Genomic DNA, 15,662 nt, shown 5'->3' on the forward strand with positions numbered 1-15,662 from the left:
CCACTTATCTTCTTTAGTCTCATTTATTTACTTTCCTTCCTCTCCTCCATTCTGATTAGCAGAAACTGCCTGCTAGATTTTGACCTTGCCTCTAAGAGCCTGCTTCTCATTTAGCCCTTAACTATGTGGTGTTCTATTTTATTAATTCGTGGTGGCTGAATGCACATAATATGGTTGCAATTGGCTTTATCACATTCTGGGGTACACACACCCTTCAAATCCAGGGTAATATCAGCGTCCCCAACCAAGACTGGGGCTCCACTGTGCTAGGAGCTGTAGGAACGCATGAGTCTCTGCCGCAAAGGGCATACAGCCTCAGTAGACAAAATAGACTATGGAAGTAGTATTGCCGCCATTTTGCAGGTGAGGAAATGAGACAGAGCTTTCATCAACCTGCCCAAACGCTCACCAAAGTCTGTGGTAGAGCTAGGATTGGACTTGACTGTGTAAGGGGGTGTTAATATCAGGAGAAAGGGGTAAGGTCTGATGAGAAATCAGGAGCCTGAGACTGACAGTTCCCATGATCAACGGGGAGAGGGAAATGCTCCAAGTCAGCTGGATTGACAAGGCAGGCAGGCCACTGCGGGAATCAAGAGCCTGCAACCCTCCCTGAGTATGAAGTGGAGCTGCCTGAGCCAGAGTAGAGCCGAGCTAAGGAGAGAGCAGCAGCTGAGTGTACCGGGAGATTTTGGCAAACCAGTAAAGTGCCTGAAAGCACGATTGCTTATTGCTACAAGTGTTACCCGGGCTTCTTCGGGTAACAAAAGCAGCCACGTCAGCAGGCCGTAAAGTGGCCATGTAGCAGTCTCAGCTTGACCAAGGCAGGAGGGGAGGGGGTTTTGGGTGCCACAGAAAGGGCAGCTTGACCCCCCCCCGTCCTTCCTGATAAGAATTGTGTTGAAACTGCTGATACACGCGTTTTAGAGGAACAGGAAGCTTGTCTATGTGCCCTCAGGAATGTGTCGGATGGCCGTGTCTCCCCTGATTTATTTCCTGACACTCGCACAGAGTAAAAGTTACCAAGAGCTTTGGGCACAGCTATAATATGCAAACTCTAAACAGGGTCACACAACCGGCCAACATAACTTCTGAGGCAGTTCACTTGTTGGGAAGAAAGTTGATGCAATCAAAGTCTGAAGAAGCTCTTTGAAAATCAGAAACAGAACCACCATCCCCAAGCTGGGTTTTTTTTCTGTATATTTCAAGACCCTGTGCTGCTTGCTTGTGGTACCATATAGGGCTACATACACCGGGAACACGGTTTGTGTGTATTCCATGCTGGAAATAAATCTGAATTTCTAACTCTGCTTTCTCTTCTGATATTTAAACCTTTGGGTTTGGCAGATTTGTCTTTTGCTGACTGCAGAGAAATCCATCAGGATTGCTGTGTCACCGCTCTGAATCCATCCTCTGCCTGCTTTTCGGAGAGTTGATGCAGTTGTGCAACGTTCTCCGGTTGGCAAACACAGACTATTTTATCTTAGTATCCACGCTCTTGTCACTGCTACTTAATCTAGCATTAAAGAAATGCAGTTCTCTGCCTCCTCAAATAAGCAATCACATCACGGGCCTCAGTCGCTGTAGTCCAGACAGGATGATTCTCAAACATGTGAATGAAACAAATCAGCTGTTCATTCTGTTTTTTATCCCCCTTCAATAAATGTACCAGTTTGGACACTTTGTGGTCTCTTGCTCTCCCCATAAAGGGCTTGCACCAACAATATGCCAAAGGCCCTTGACTCTTCTTGAAAAACAATAATAGATAAGTAAGTATTGGTAATAACAAGGACCAGCCATAATGCATGTAAAGCACTTTTAGATCCTTGGAAAAGTGCTGTGGAAATATACAGAGTATTATTACTGTATTATTAATTAACCCAAGTATTGATATACTAGCATTATTTCATATTCAGAACTAGCAAGATGCACACACTGCAATCCAAAGCAATCATGTTATCATCCTCCTGTAATCCTCCTACTTCCTCTCCTCTAGAACCCACTGTCTGTTGTATTTTATGTAGGGACTGTGTCATTTACTGGTACATGCACACTTATACTACCACTTTTTTATTTATTTATTCTCTCAGGGCTCAACTGGAAGTAAACACTATCTGTTTGGAAAATCACTAGACTGTCTTGAATTTTGCACATTGCTTTTTTGATCTTAGACCAGGTCTACATTACAGACCTATAACAGTATAACTACTTCGCTCAGGGGTATGAAAAATCCACCCCCCTGAGCGATGTAGTTATACTGACCTAACTCCCTGTGTAGACAGCGCTATGTGGATGGGAGAGCATCTCCCGTCGCCACGGCTACCGCCTCTCAGGGAGGTGGATTGACTATGCTGACAGGAGACACTCTCCCGTTGATGTCGTAGCAGCGTCTTCATTAAAGTGCTACAGTGGCGCAGCTGCACCTGTATGTGAAGACAAGCCCTTAATCTGTACTTTTCGTGGGCCAAAAAAAGAACAGCAAAAAATAGAATATGCCACCAGATCAGAGGCATTTGCACACCGCAAGCAGGACAGCAGCATTTTGTTATCAGTGCATTTTTATGGCCTTTTCCCTTAGGGATTTTCTGCAAAGGCCGCACCAATAAATGATTTATCAGTGCAGCAAAAGATCAAGGAAACAGCTCTGATTGTGGTTTGGCGCTGTAATATCTTGAAGTTTATGGAGGCTTAGGTGGCCCCTCAGCCCTTTTAAAACTTTTCTGGCAGGGCTATTGGTGCAGCATTATATTTCTGGAAAAGCAGCAGAGTTGACAACTCCTTGTTAAAATGAAATGTCGTTTAAAGGCCCTATCAAGAAAATCCCTCCTTATAACTCACTTCTTCCGTGAAGCCATCCAGTGCTAGCCCGCTTCAGTAAAACTGCTGTCACATACCTAATAAAAAACAAACAAACAAAAAATCCAGTTATGAGCTAAGACAAAGCTATTCCGTGGGTCACCAAGTGCATCGTGTGCCTGAATTGGATTGTCAAGCCATTTAGATTTTAAACGCCCTTGGAGTCGGGGCTGTGTTTTACTGTGCTTTGTACAGAACTGAGCACACTCTCAGCACTTTAATAATAATGTAGTTAATTTTATTTTTATTATGTTTCTGGTGGCATCCACCATGTGCTAAGCACAGGCAAACACAAAAGAAGGCACATTCCCTTCCCCAAAGACTTTACACTGCTTTTATGAGTAACGCATAACACCTGCAATGATCAAAATGGAACTGACTCTTCTTCTTTCATGCAAACTGTTTGCTTTTTGCACCTCTATTAGTCTAGAATGGTCGGTTTTGCTTTAGGGCCATCATATATGTGCAGTGGTGTCATAAACCAGTAAAACCATTTTTCAAGGGAGGAAATTAACCCTCCACCTAGGGTAACCAGGAGTCTGGTTGGCAGCGCTGCTCCCTGCTAGCCTCCGTGAAGTGTGGTTCCCGGGAAGCAGCCAGCTTTTCCCTGCTTCTGGCTCGACACGGAAACTGTGGGGGTGGGGCCTGCGGATAGAGCAGCGCGCAGAGCTGCCTGGCCGCGCCTCCATGTAGGAGCCGGAGGGGGGACATGCCACTGTTTCCGGGGGCTGCTTGAGATAAGTGCCGCCCAGGGCCGGCTCCAGGCACCAGCCTACCAAGCATGTGCTTGGGGCGGCACCTGGAGGGGGGCGGCGCTCCGGCCGGTTGGGGAAAGTGGGGCCCCTGCCGGGCTCTCCGCCCTCCTCCTGGCGCTCCGGCCGGTCGGGGAGAGCAGGGCCGCAGCCGGGCTCGCCGCCCTCCCTGCGGCACTCCGGCCGGCCGGGGAGAGCGGGGCCGCGTCCGGGCTTGGCGCCCTCCCCTGCTGCGCTCACCGCCGGCGGGCCGGGGGCGGCAAAAAAGCCAGAGCCGGCCCTGGCGGCGCCCAGAGCCTGCACCCCTAATCCCCTTTGGGGCCCAACCCCCTGCCCCAATACCACTCCCGCCCTCCAAACCCCTTGATCCCAACCCCACCCCAGAGCCTGCACCCCCAGCCAGAGCCCTCATTCCCCCCCAACCCCCTGTCCCAGCCCTGATTCCCCTCTTGCCCTCTGAACCCCTGGTCCCAGCTTGGAGCACCCTCGTACACCCCAAGCCCCTCATCCCTGGCCCTACCCCAGAGTCCGCACCCCCCATCCCGTCTCGCATCCCAATCCACTGCCTTAGCCTGGAGCCCCCTCCCACATTCTGAACTCATTTCTGGCCCCACCCCAGAGCCCGCACCCCTAGCCAGAGCCCTCATCTCCTCCTGCACCCCAGCCCCCTGAGACAGCCCAGTGAAAATGAGCGAGTGAGTGAGGGTGCAGGGAGAGCGAGCGACAGAGGGAGGGGAGATGGAGTGAGCAGGGGACGGGGCCTCAGAGAAGGCACGGGCATGGACAGGGCCTCGGAGGAGGGGCAGGGCAGGGGGTGGGGTACGAATCTTCGGTTTTGTGCGAGTAGCAAGCTGGCAACCTTACGTCCACCTGGTGAAATGAAAACCTTATGAAATTGTTTCTCATCCCTTGTTTTTTTGAAGAGTTTCACAGAATCTAATACAGGTCTGGGGTTTGCCATTCAGGTTTGCAAGCAGGCACCTGCAGGCTGATGTGCAAACCTCACTAACTAGGTATAGGGCAGTGGTTCTCAAACTATTGTACTGGTGACCCCTTTCACATAGCAAGCCTCTAAGTGCGCCCCCTCTCCCCCATTATAAATTAAAAACACTTGTTTATATATTGAACACCCTTATAAATGCTGGCGGCAAAGCAGGGTTTGGGGGTGGAGCCTGACAGCTCATGACCCTGTCCCCCATGTAACCTCCTGACCCCATGAGGGGTCCCAACCCCCAGTTTGAGAACCCCTGGTCTAGAGGGTGTCCTAGCCATGACCCGGCTAGGGTTGTGGGGCAACAGCAGCACAAGTACTGGTTGGGAGAAGGCTGTGGGTAACTGGAGCCCAGTATGCTTAGGGCAGTGGGTCTTCAAACTTTTTTTACTGGTGACCCCTTCCACACAGCAAACCTCTGAGTGCGACCCCCCTCATAAATTAAACACATTTTTAATATATTGAACACCATTATAAATGCTGGAGGCAAGCGGAGTTTGGGGTGGAGGCTGACAGCTCATGACCCTCCCTGTAATAACCTCACAACCCCCTGAGGGGTCCCACCCCCCAGTTTTGAGAATCCCTGGTTTAGGGGCATGGAGAAAAGGGAGCGGGAGGGGGCATGGGGTTAGCCAGGGCCCAGGGATGAAGGGAGCAGGATGAGGAGCCAGGATCGGGACTAGGCCCAAGCATGGGAGGCGCAGGGAGGATGAGGACTCAGGATTGGGGCTGGGACCAGAGCCAAGGATGGGAAGGATGAGACATGACCAGGATCGGGGCCAGAAGAGGAGAGGCAGGGAGCCAGGATTGGGGCCAGGAGGGGAGGGGCAGGGAGCCAGGATTGGGGCCAGAAGAGGAGGGGCAAGGAGCCAGGATCGGGGCAAGGAGGGGAGGGGAAGGGATCCAGGATCGGGGCCAGAAGAGGAGGGGAGAGAGCCAGGATCGGGGCCAGGCAGGGAGTCAGGATCGGGGCCAGAAGAGGAGGGGCAGAGAGCCAGGATGGGGTCCAGGAGGGGAGGGGCAGGGAGCCAGGATCGGGGCCAGGCAGGGAGCCAGGATCGGGGCCAGAAGAGGAGGGGCAGGGAGCCAGGATGGGGTCCAGGAGGGGAGGGGCAGGGAGCCAGGATCGGGGCCAGGCAGGGAGCCAGGATCGGGGCCAGGAGGGGAGGGGCAGGGAGCCAGGATCGTGGCCAGGCAGGGAGCCAGGATCGGGGACAGGAGGGGAGGGGCAGGGAGCCAGGATAGGGGCAAGGAGGGGAGGGGCAGGGAGCCAGGATCAGGCCCAGGCAGGGAGCCAGGATCGGGGCCAGGAGGGGAGGGGCAGGGAGCCAGGATCAGGGCCAGGAGGGGAGGGGCAGGGAGCCAGGATCGTGGCCAGGCAGGGAGCCAGGATCGGGGACAGGAGGGGAGGGGCAGGGAGCCAGGATAGGGGCAAGGAGGGGAGGGGCAGGGAGCCAGGATCGAGGCCAGGAGGGGAGGGGCAGGGAGCCAGGATCAGGGCCAGGCAGGGAGCCAGGATCGGGGCCAGGAGGGGAGGGGCAGGGAGCCAGGATCGAGGCCAGGAGGGGAGGGGCAGGGAGCCAGGATCGGGGCCAGGAGGGGAGGGGCAGGGGAGGGGAGGGAGCCAGGATCGGGGCCAGGGTATGAGGAGCCAGGATCGGGGCCGGGACTCGCGGGAGGTGGGGGCTGAGGGGAGCGCCAGGCCAGGGCTGGGCATTACCCCGCGATGACGCGGGGGGCGGGGAGGAGCCGCCTGCGGGAGCCCCGCCCCTTCCTGCCCGGCGCGCTGCTCGCTGGGAGTTGTAGTTGGCGCGGCGGCCTCCGCTGGGCGGGGCGGTCGCGCGGTCACGTGATGTTTGGGTTTTCCCCGGCGCTGCCCGCACAATTGCAGGTGAGCTGCGTGCGGCGGGGGGCGCCCGGCCTCGGGGCCCTGCGGAGCGGGAGGTGCGTGGGTCGGGGCCTGCGCGGTCCCGCCTGCAGACGGATGGCGGGGGATCTGTGGGGGGCCCCCTGCAGAGAGAGGAGGGTGTGTGGGGGTCGGGATCCTGGGGAGGGTTTCCCTGCAGAGAGAAGGAGGGGTGGGTCAGGGCCTGCGGGGTTTCCCTGCAGAGAGAATGGGGGTGTGTGGGCCTGGACCTGTGGAGTCCCCTTGCAGAGAGAAGGGGGGGTGGGTCAAGGCCTGTGGGTTCCCCCTGTAGAGGGAGGTGTCAGGGTCTGCAGGGTCCACCTGCAGAGAGAAGGGGGGTGTGGGCCTGGACCTGTGGGGTCCCCCTGTGGAGAGAAGGGGGGTGTGGGCCTGGACCTGTGGGGTCCCCCTGTGGAGAGAAGGGGGGTGTGGGCCTGGACCTGTGGGGTCCCACTGTGGAGAGAAGGGGGGTCAGGGCCTGTGGGGTCCCCTTGCAGAGAGAAGGGGGGGTGTGGGTCAGGGCCTGTGGGGTCCCCATGTGGAGAGAAGGAGGGTGTATGGGTCAGGGGCATGGGTTATCATTCTCTCCGTTTGCAGCAGAAGGGTATCTCTGTATTTCTCCAGTACCTGAACCTGGCCTCCCTCTAGGGAGCCTTCTGCAGATGGGGAGGGTGCATGTATCAGGGACCTGAGCTCCCTCTGGGGCACCTGTCCAGTAGGAGAGTCTGGGATCCAGTGGCTTCCCTTCATCTCCACCTGTTGGTCCCCCATAGTGAGGTGGAGGGACATGTAGAAGGGAGCTGGCTCACCAGCCTGACCATTCATGTGACTCCCCGTTCTGCTCCTCCTGAGGCATTTCACTGAGGGTGTGTGAATGAATACCAGCTGTTGGAGCTCTCCCATCTCTCCTGGGGGTGCCCTACCAGGGAGTGGGAGGTGCATAGGTGTCAGTTTTACCCATGTCTCCTCTTGGAGTGCGCCCTCCAGAGAACTGCCTGCAGGTGTCACAGCTGAGCTCTCTTCTCAACTTCTCCTAGGGTGCGTCTGCAGAGAGTGTATATCTTGCACAGTGGCAGTTACCTGAACTCCCCTTCCCCTATGTCATTCCATATCAGTGTGTTTCATGCTTGGCAACCACAGGATTTGGTTTTCAAATGGCTTGGGGGAAACATTTCATGGTACCAATAATCCGTTCTGGCCATTGTTAAATAAAAGGTTTTGCCCAGTTATGTCACTTGTGGATATGATAGGGTAATTGTTTTCCTGGTGACTACTACGTGGTATTACATGGCATGTTTTTAAAATGCCATTTATTACCTCTAGGAAGGTGTTACTAGCAACACCTCTATCAAAATCCAACAAAGCAAGCAAAACTTCTTACAACTTTTTTCAGATTTAGAAAGCATCACTTTCTACACAGCCTTTGAGTAATCATATACAGAAGAATCCTGCTCTATTTTTAAATTTCCAAAGATCTAAATGTCTTTATAAATGCACATAAAACTAGATTCATAATATAAATATCAACCAAAATCAGACATTTAAAGGGACACTGTCAGGAAATATAGGTCTAACTTGTGTTTTGGTTTGTAAAATATATCAAAAATAAATATTTTCTAAAACAATAAAAATGTTTTCACAATTAAGAAAAAGAACATCAACTGAAAACTGTCACGGAGTATTGGGGGACTCAGGGCCCTGCACCCCCGGCTTCCTGCGATTCACCATGACTCTCAGCCAGCCAGTAAAGCAGAAGGTTTATTTGGATGACAGGAATACAGTCCAAGACAGGTCTTGCAGGCACAGACAACAGGGCCCCCCTCAGTTAGGTCCAGCTTGGGGTCCCAGGGCATGCCAGCCCACCCCCCTTGGGGGGTCAGAGCCATCTCTGCCTCCCAGCCATCTCTCCAGCCTGCTTCCAGCACTCTGCTTTCAGCGACCCCTCCCACAGCCTTTGTTCAGTTTCCCGGGCCCCGGAGTCACCTGACCTCCAACCCCCTCCTGGGTTCTCATGTTACAAGCTCAGGTATGTTCCCTCGGGCCGACTCCCATCCTCCGATGCAGACCATCCTAGTCACACTCCCCTGTCAGCATTCCCACACCCCAGCAAGAACAGTCCCAGTTCGTCACATCTCTCCCCCCTTCGAGACCGAACTGAGCGGGGTCACTTTAGCCAGTGACCTGGGGAAGTTCGAACCTACCCCCGTTCCCATGGATGCCCCCGCATCCCTCCAGTTCCTTGGTGGGAATTACACCAGGCCCCTCCAGTTTCACGCCCCCCCTTAGGTCGGGGGTGCTTGATGGCACTCGCAGTTCGCATGTGGGAAGGTTTATGCGGCCTGTGCCCTTTTCCCACCCCCATACCTCTGGGGTTCCAACTGGGCTGTGGTCTTCTCCCAGCGCTCCAGTCTGGAGGTCTGTGCTTTGGGCTCTCTTGGTTTAGAGCCGCCCTTTTAACCTTGGCCACCCTCTGGAAAGGATCCTTATTGCTGGGCAAGGGTCCTAAAGCTGTTTTCCCCTTGTCCCAGGCCTTCCTCCCCCTCTGACAGGGGTCACAGGATCCGCAGTACTGTCGGACAGTAACAAAGACCCCAGGCCAGTAAAAGCTCCGTAGCAGCCTCTGCTGGGTACGCCAGGTTCCCTGGTGCCCTGAGAGGGGAATGTCATGGGCCCGGCACAGCAGCTGGCGGCGATACTTCTGGGGTACCACCAGCTGCCTCCTGATCCCCCCTGACTCCATTTTCCCTGGGGGAGCCCATTCTCGGTACAGGAACCCCTTCTCCCACAGGAACCTTTTCCGGCCACCTCGTCCCATGGTCTGTACCGCATTGAGGTCGGCCAGGTCCCTTATCTTCCGCAAGGAGGGATCTCTCTGCAACTCGGCCTGGAACTCAGCAGCTGGGACAGGGATGGGGACCTGCTCCCTCTCGTCGGCTGGGTCGGAAGCCCCAGCCACCCCGCGGCCTGTCCTTGGGTGTTCCCTCCCCACCCTGGAAGGGTTCGGTGCCTCCGGTGGGACATCCTTCCCAAGGTCAGGGCGTAGTGCCCCTCGCCGGCTCTGGCTACGGGTCACGACTAAGGCGGTCTGGGGGCTGCTTGGCCAGTCCTCTAGGTCCCCCCCCATCAACACCTCAGTGGGCAAATGGTGGTGCACTCCCACGTCCTTGGGGCCCTCCTTGACCCCCCATTTCAGGTGTACCCTCGCTACGGGAACCTTGAATGGGGTCCCGCCCACCCCGGTCAGGGTCAGGAAGGTGTTGGGCACCACCCGATCTGGGGCCACCACCTCGGGCCGGGCCAGTGTCACCTCTGCGCCCGTGTCCCAGTATCCATAAACTTTCTTCCCATCCACCTCCAGGGGAACAAGGCACTCGCTCCGCAGGGACAGCCCCGCGCCAACCCTGTAAACGGAGAACTTTGAATCCGGAGCATCTGGCCCCCCAGAGAAGCTGGCCGGGGGCCCTTCTCTCTCTTGAGCAGTTGATAAGCTGCCAGCCCCTCTTGCGTGGGAAGCCTGCCCCTCGTCCGTCTGGGCCTCTACCAAGTTAACCCGGTGCGGGTTCGGTCTGCTCAGTCTGTCCTTGAGCTTGGGGCACTGGGCCCGAACGTGGCCTCTTCGGCCGCAGTAATAGCAGCTCAGGTCCCGTGGGTCCCCTCGAGCCGGTCGGTTGTCCCTGATGCTGGGCATTCCCCGTGGGAGGGGATTCCCCATATTCCCCCTTTGGGAGGTCCCAGGGTGACTCTCTCTCTGCATCGCGGCGGGCCTGTTCCTTTGGGGCTCCTCCCTGCCACCCCCTGACCGGCTCTTTACAAACTCATCAGCCAGCTGCCCGGCGTGTCGCGGGTTCTCTGGCTTTCTGTCCACCAACCACAGCCTCAGGTCGGATGGGCACCGCTCATACAGTTGCTCCAGTACCAGCAGTTTAATCAGGTCCTCCTTCGTCTGGGCCCCACCAGCCCACTTGCTGGCGTATCTTTCCATGCGGACGGCTAGTTGCAGATATGAGATCTCAGGGGTTTTATCTTGACTCCGGAACCTTTCCCGGTACATCTCAGGAGTCAGCCCAAACTCACGTAGCAGGGCCTTTTTGAATAGTTCGTAGTCCCCTTTCTCTGCCTCTCCCAGTTGGCGGTACAATGCCACGGCTTTGGGGTCCAGTAAGGGGGTAAGGACCCGGAGTCTGTCCGTGGGATCAACCCGGTGCAGCTCGCAGGCCGTCTCAAAGGCCTCCAGGAAGTCATCCATGTCCTCCCCCTCCTTGTATGGGGCCATGATGCACTTATCAAAGCTCCGTGCAGTCCCGGGTCCCCCCTCACTCACCGCAGCCGGGGGTTCGCTGCCCTTCAATCTCGCCAGTTCCAGGTCATGCTGACGCTGTCTCTCATTCTCCTGTCTCTGTCTCTCTTCATGCTGTCTCTGTCTCTCATTCTCCTCCCGTTCATGCTGTCTCTGTCGTTCACGATCCTCCAGCTCTCTCAGTTTTAGCTCTTTCTCCCATTCCAGCCAATTCCGCTCCCCGGATGCCGAACGTCGCCGGGAGGATCCTCTGCTGGCCGGCGGGCTTCGCCGGGGGGATCCCCTGCTGGCCGGGGGGGTCATGGCGCCTTCGGTATTTGCTGGGCTCCTCCCCACCCTTCCCCTAGGCATAGGAAGGAGGGGTCTCGGGAAGCCCTCAGCAGCCGGCTGACCACTCCCAGCTGGGACAGACACTGGTGCCTGCGCTGCATTTGCCAGGCTGCTTCCCTGAGACACAGGGATCAGTTCATTCGCGTGATCTTCCGCCTCCAGCTGGGCAATGAGCTGTTCTTTGGTGAGCCTCCCAATGCGCAGCCGCCTCTGCTTGCACAGCTCCACCAGGTCGCTCTTAAGCCGCTTGGCATACATCTTCCTGCTGGCCACTCACCGGCCTGTGTGCTCACAGCTCCCCACAGTTCCCAGGGGGACCCCTAGTGTGCCAGCCCTTCTCGAGGTCACCGCCTCTCTGCCAGGGTCGAGCTGCAGACTCCTCCGCCCCTGGGACCACTCGCTGCGATCCCCCCGGGGGACCCTGTTACTGCAAAAGTCCTTCTCGCTGGTCACACACTCCCAGGGGTAATAACCGTCTCTCTCCCACTCTTCAGCCGGCCTGGTCCCCGTCAATCCCCCTTCGTTTTACTGCTCCCCAGTCACTTACTGCAGGAAGCGCCGTCCATGGGGTGCAGTAGATCCCACCGCTGCCACCAGTTGTCACGGAGTATTGGGGGACTCAGGGCCCTGCACCCCCGGCTTCCTGCGATTCACCATGACTCTCAGCCAGCCAGTAAAGCAGAAGGTTTATTTGGATGACAGGAATACAGTCCAAGACAGGTCTTGCAGGCACAGACAACAGGGCCCCCCTCAGTTAGGTCCAGCTTGGGGTCCCAGGGCATGCCAGCCCACCCCCCTTGGGGGGTCAGAGCCATCTCTGCCTCCCAGCCATCTCTCCAGCCTGCTTCCAGCACTCTGCTTTCAGCGACCCCTCCCACAGCCTTTGTTCAGTTTCCCGGGCCCCGGAGTCACCTGACCTCCAACCCCCTCCTGGGTTCTCATGTTACAAGCTCAGGTATGTTCCCTCGGGCCGACTCCCATCCTCCGATGCAGACCATCCTAGTCACACTCCCCTGTCAGCATTCCCACACCCCAGCAAGAACAGTCCCAGTTCGTCACAAAAACCACTTGTTGGAATTTCAAATAGTCTCCTACAGTGTTTGCAACCCAATATTTGCACGTGCTTAACTTTAAGCATGTGAATATGTCACTACTTGCATGTGTAATGTTAAGTAGGGATGTATATGTTTGTGTGGTCAAGACAAATTGTTGAAAAGCAACCTAGATTTTAAATGTTTTTTTCCCCCCGTTTCAACTAGTGGTGACAAGGGTAAGACTCATCCTCTAAAATATATGTCTACCCTGCTAGTGATCCTTTTAATTAAGCTGGTATTTTTCTTAGTCATGAGGGCAGTAAGGTATTGAGTGGCATATTATACCTCTCGAGCTTTTTATTGGGTTGATTAATGATGACTCAGCCCCAGCCTACATCTCTGACTTTTAATCTTAGTCTCTCTGTGAGCAGAGGGGTGAAAACATTTCTCCTCTGCTCAGTCACTGACTCCAGCCTTGATGTCCTCTTTGTTTTCATCTCCCACACTTGGCTCTGACTTCTTCACTGATAACACCTACATGCAGAACGCCTTCCCTGTGCCTGCTAACCAAGCAATAAATGTCTCTCATCATTCCCTCCCCAAAACTCAGTTCTTCCACGCCACCTACAAGCAATGAGTTAATGTAAATAAAACCCAAAATGTGGCTTTAATGGAAGCATAGAGACTTGTGCCCAGTGTAACTGCAACCAGGTGATCTTAGCACTGCTGTAACCCTGCCACCCTTGATGTTACACTCTTCACTTTGTCATGTGTGAAATGAGATTGTAGGGCATATGTCTTACTGGCTCTGCAAAGTGTGTAGCAAATTTTTGGGTGCTGTATAAATATTATGTACAATCTTGAGCTCAGAGTCTGCAAGCTACTCTGCCTGGGCAGACTCTGTGTTTAGGCAGAAGCTACTGACTTAAGTGAAGCTATGTGAGCAACAAAAAGGATTAGGGGGCTGGAGCACATGACTTGTGAGGAGCGGCTGAGGGAACTGGGATTGTTTAGTCTGCAGAAGAGAAGAATGAGGGGGGATTTGATAGTTGCTTTCAACTACCTGAAAGGGGGTTCCAAAGAGGATGGATCTAGACCAGTGGTTCCCAAACTGGGGTTCACAAAATGTTACAGGGCGTTCTCGGGAAAAAATTCCCTAATGGTGGACAGAGCTGTCCATAGGGACCCCATAGGGCCAACAGCCCAGAGCCCCTGGACTTCCAAGAGCTAAGCAGATCATAGCAAGCATATCTATCACACTGAGATTTAAACTTCAAGACTCCTTATAAGAAATGGAAAGGGAAGTGGATATTTTTTTGCTGTTTTTAAAATTAATTAGGCAGCTAGTATTGTTTTTAAAATTATGATGAAGAACAAGTTTAAGCTTTGTTGTAATGTGCGTTGTTTGCCTGGACTGCTCAAGACCTGAATGCTTGTGTAGGAGGAACTCTTTGAGTTGTCTTCTTAAATACCTTCCTGCTGTTTCACATCTGATACTCCTTGATGAAACATAGGAGCCTTGTCTTATAACAGGCTTATTCAAAATGATACAGGCTACAAAAGGAAAGCGAGAACTTGGAAGAGTGTTGCCGTTTTCATAATGTAATAAAATACTGTAATGATTAATAATAATTAATAATAAATAGTGTGTAATAAGCATGTCATAAAAACAAATTTTATATTTCCAAGATCACTACTTTTATAATTTATACTCAGGTAAAGGAGAAAATCCCTGGATATATTAATTTTTAGGAGGGAGTTCGTGAGACTTAATATTTTAGTGAAAGGGGTTCACAGGTTGTTAAAGTTTGGGAACCACTGATCTAGACTGTTCTCAGTGGCACCAGATGACAGAACAAGGAGCAATGGTCTCAAGTTGCAGTGGGGGAGGTTTAGGTTGGATATTAGGAAAAACTTTTTCACTAGGAGGGTGGTGAAGCACTGGAATGGGTTCCCTAGGGAGGTGGTGGAATCTCCATCTTAGCGGTTTTTAAGGCCCGGTTTGACAAAGCCCTGGCTGGGATGATTTAGTTGGCGATTGGTCCTGCTTTGAGCAGGGGGTTGGACTAGATACCTCCTGAGGTCCCTTCCAACCCTAATATTCTATGATTCTATGTGTTAGTGTACAGGTGTGTGCATGCAGAAAAGCTTGCAGGATTGGGGCCCTATTTTACAGGAGGGTGTCTGCTCTGGAATCGCTGTTCTTAACAGTGGGCGGTATCACTATTACAGAACCCGTTGATAAATATGAGTGAAAACTTTAACCCAAGTTATGGGCTGTAAAGTTAGAGGCTGAATGGAGGATGATAGATCCGTACAGGTCTGTCTCATCTTACTCTGGGGTTACGTTCCTCAGTCAGCGCCTAAAGCGAAAATTGCTTATAGTCAAAATTACATTGAGTGTAATGGCGGGCGGAATCGCCTGCATTACAGAAACAGTATTTAAATTGTTATTTTTCTCTTTTTTTTGTTTTGTTTTTGTTTTTGCCGACTGCGTAAAGCTGAAATCGCACATGTTAAATGCTCCTAAGATGCGACAGACCTGTACTAGCATCTATATTGCATCCAGTATTGCAGTCCCTATGTAGGCAAACTCCCCCTGAAGTCAACGCTGGGATTTTTTTGTGTGGGTAGCAGTTGTAGAAATAGAGCCTGAAAAATGATTCCCTTTAGAACACATACTTGCAGCGTGCCTAGAGAGAGAGTTTTTTTGTATGTATCTATGTTAACATAATGTGAAGTTTGCAAAATCAAGCTTTCAGAAGTTTAAAAATGCTAGACTTGATGCCCAGGCTACCTTATTTCTTCCCCTTTGTGTGTACGCATTATGATGGTTACTTACACAAGGTTTATTTTAAAGAAAAAAGGCAAAACCAAATTCTGGCAGCAGCAATAGGCTGTTAACCTATGTCAACAAGCTACTAGAGGAAGCTCCCTAACACAATGAAAGAGTGTTAAGAATGCATGAACAGCCCCTTTTTATGGACAGTATTGCTAAGAACGGAGATTTGGCAGATTCTTTTCTGAGAGGCAGCGTGGCTAAATGCATCAAACTTGGGACTTCTGTATTGGAGATCTGTGTTCTGTTGCCAGTTTGTGTAATCTCTCAGTGGGGGTACTAGGCCTTGCTCAGTTCTAAATGTTGTGCAGGGCACTAATTAACAGAGGCTGTAGCCCGACCCAAAGTTGGGTAAATATAATTGTAATTTGAGGATTAACAGTTTTTTGTTTCAAGATTAGGCCCAGTAAGATTATTGTAAAATTATCATATAATTTGGGAACCCTGATGTGCACAGGTGCAACATTATACTATAGGAACTTTTTATATATATAAATATATGATTTATTAATAATTTAGCAAGGATTATACACATACTTAAAATTAAAGCAGATAGAGATAATACAGAAAGTACATTTGGACGTTCATACTTACACCCTTATTTTTTATACTTAACCATTATTTTTTTAATTGCTGTTATTGTTTTTATTTTTTCCGGTG

At 52.7% G+C, this 15,662-nt stretch overlaps 1 protein-coding gene across 4 annotated transcripts in view; it reads left to right on the forward strand.

Moving 5' to 3' along the window:
• Window positions 1-6,403: 6,403 nt before the first annotated feature.
• LOC128831951 (t-SNARE domain-containing protein 1-like) overlaps window positions 6,404-15,662 on the forward strand; it is a 699,719-nt gene continuing 690,460 nt past the window's right edge. For all 4 annotated transcript variants that reach the window (XM_054018910.1, XM_054018909.1, XM_054018914.1 and 1 more), the window contains exon 1: window positions 6,404-6,487. The gene's annotated coding sequence lies outside the window, so the exon portion shown is untranslated. The remainder of the gene's footprint in view (window positions 6,488-15,662) is intronic.

Source organism: Malaclemys terrapin, chromosome 2, assembly GCF_027887155.1.
Source record: "Malaclemys terrapin pileata isolate rMalTer1 chromosome 2, rMalTer1.hap1, whole genome shotgun sequence".
Lineage (NCBI taxonomy): Eukaryota > Metazoa > Chordata > Testudines > Emydidae > Malaclemys > Malaclemys terrapin.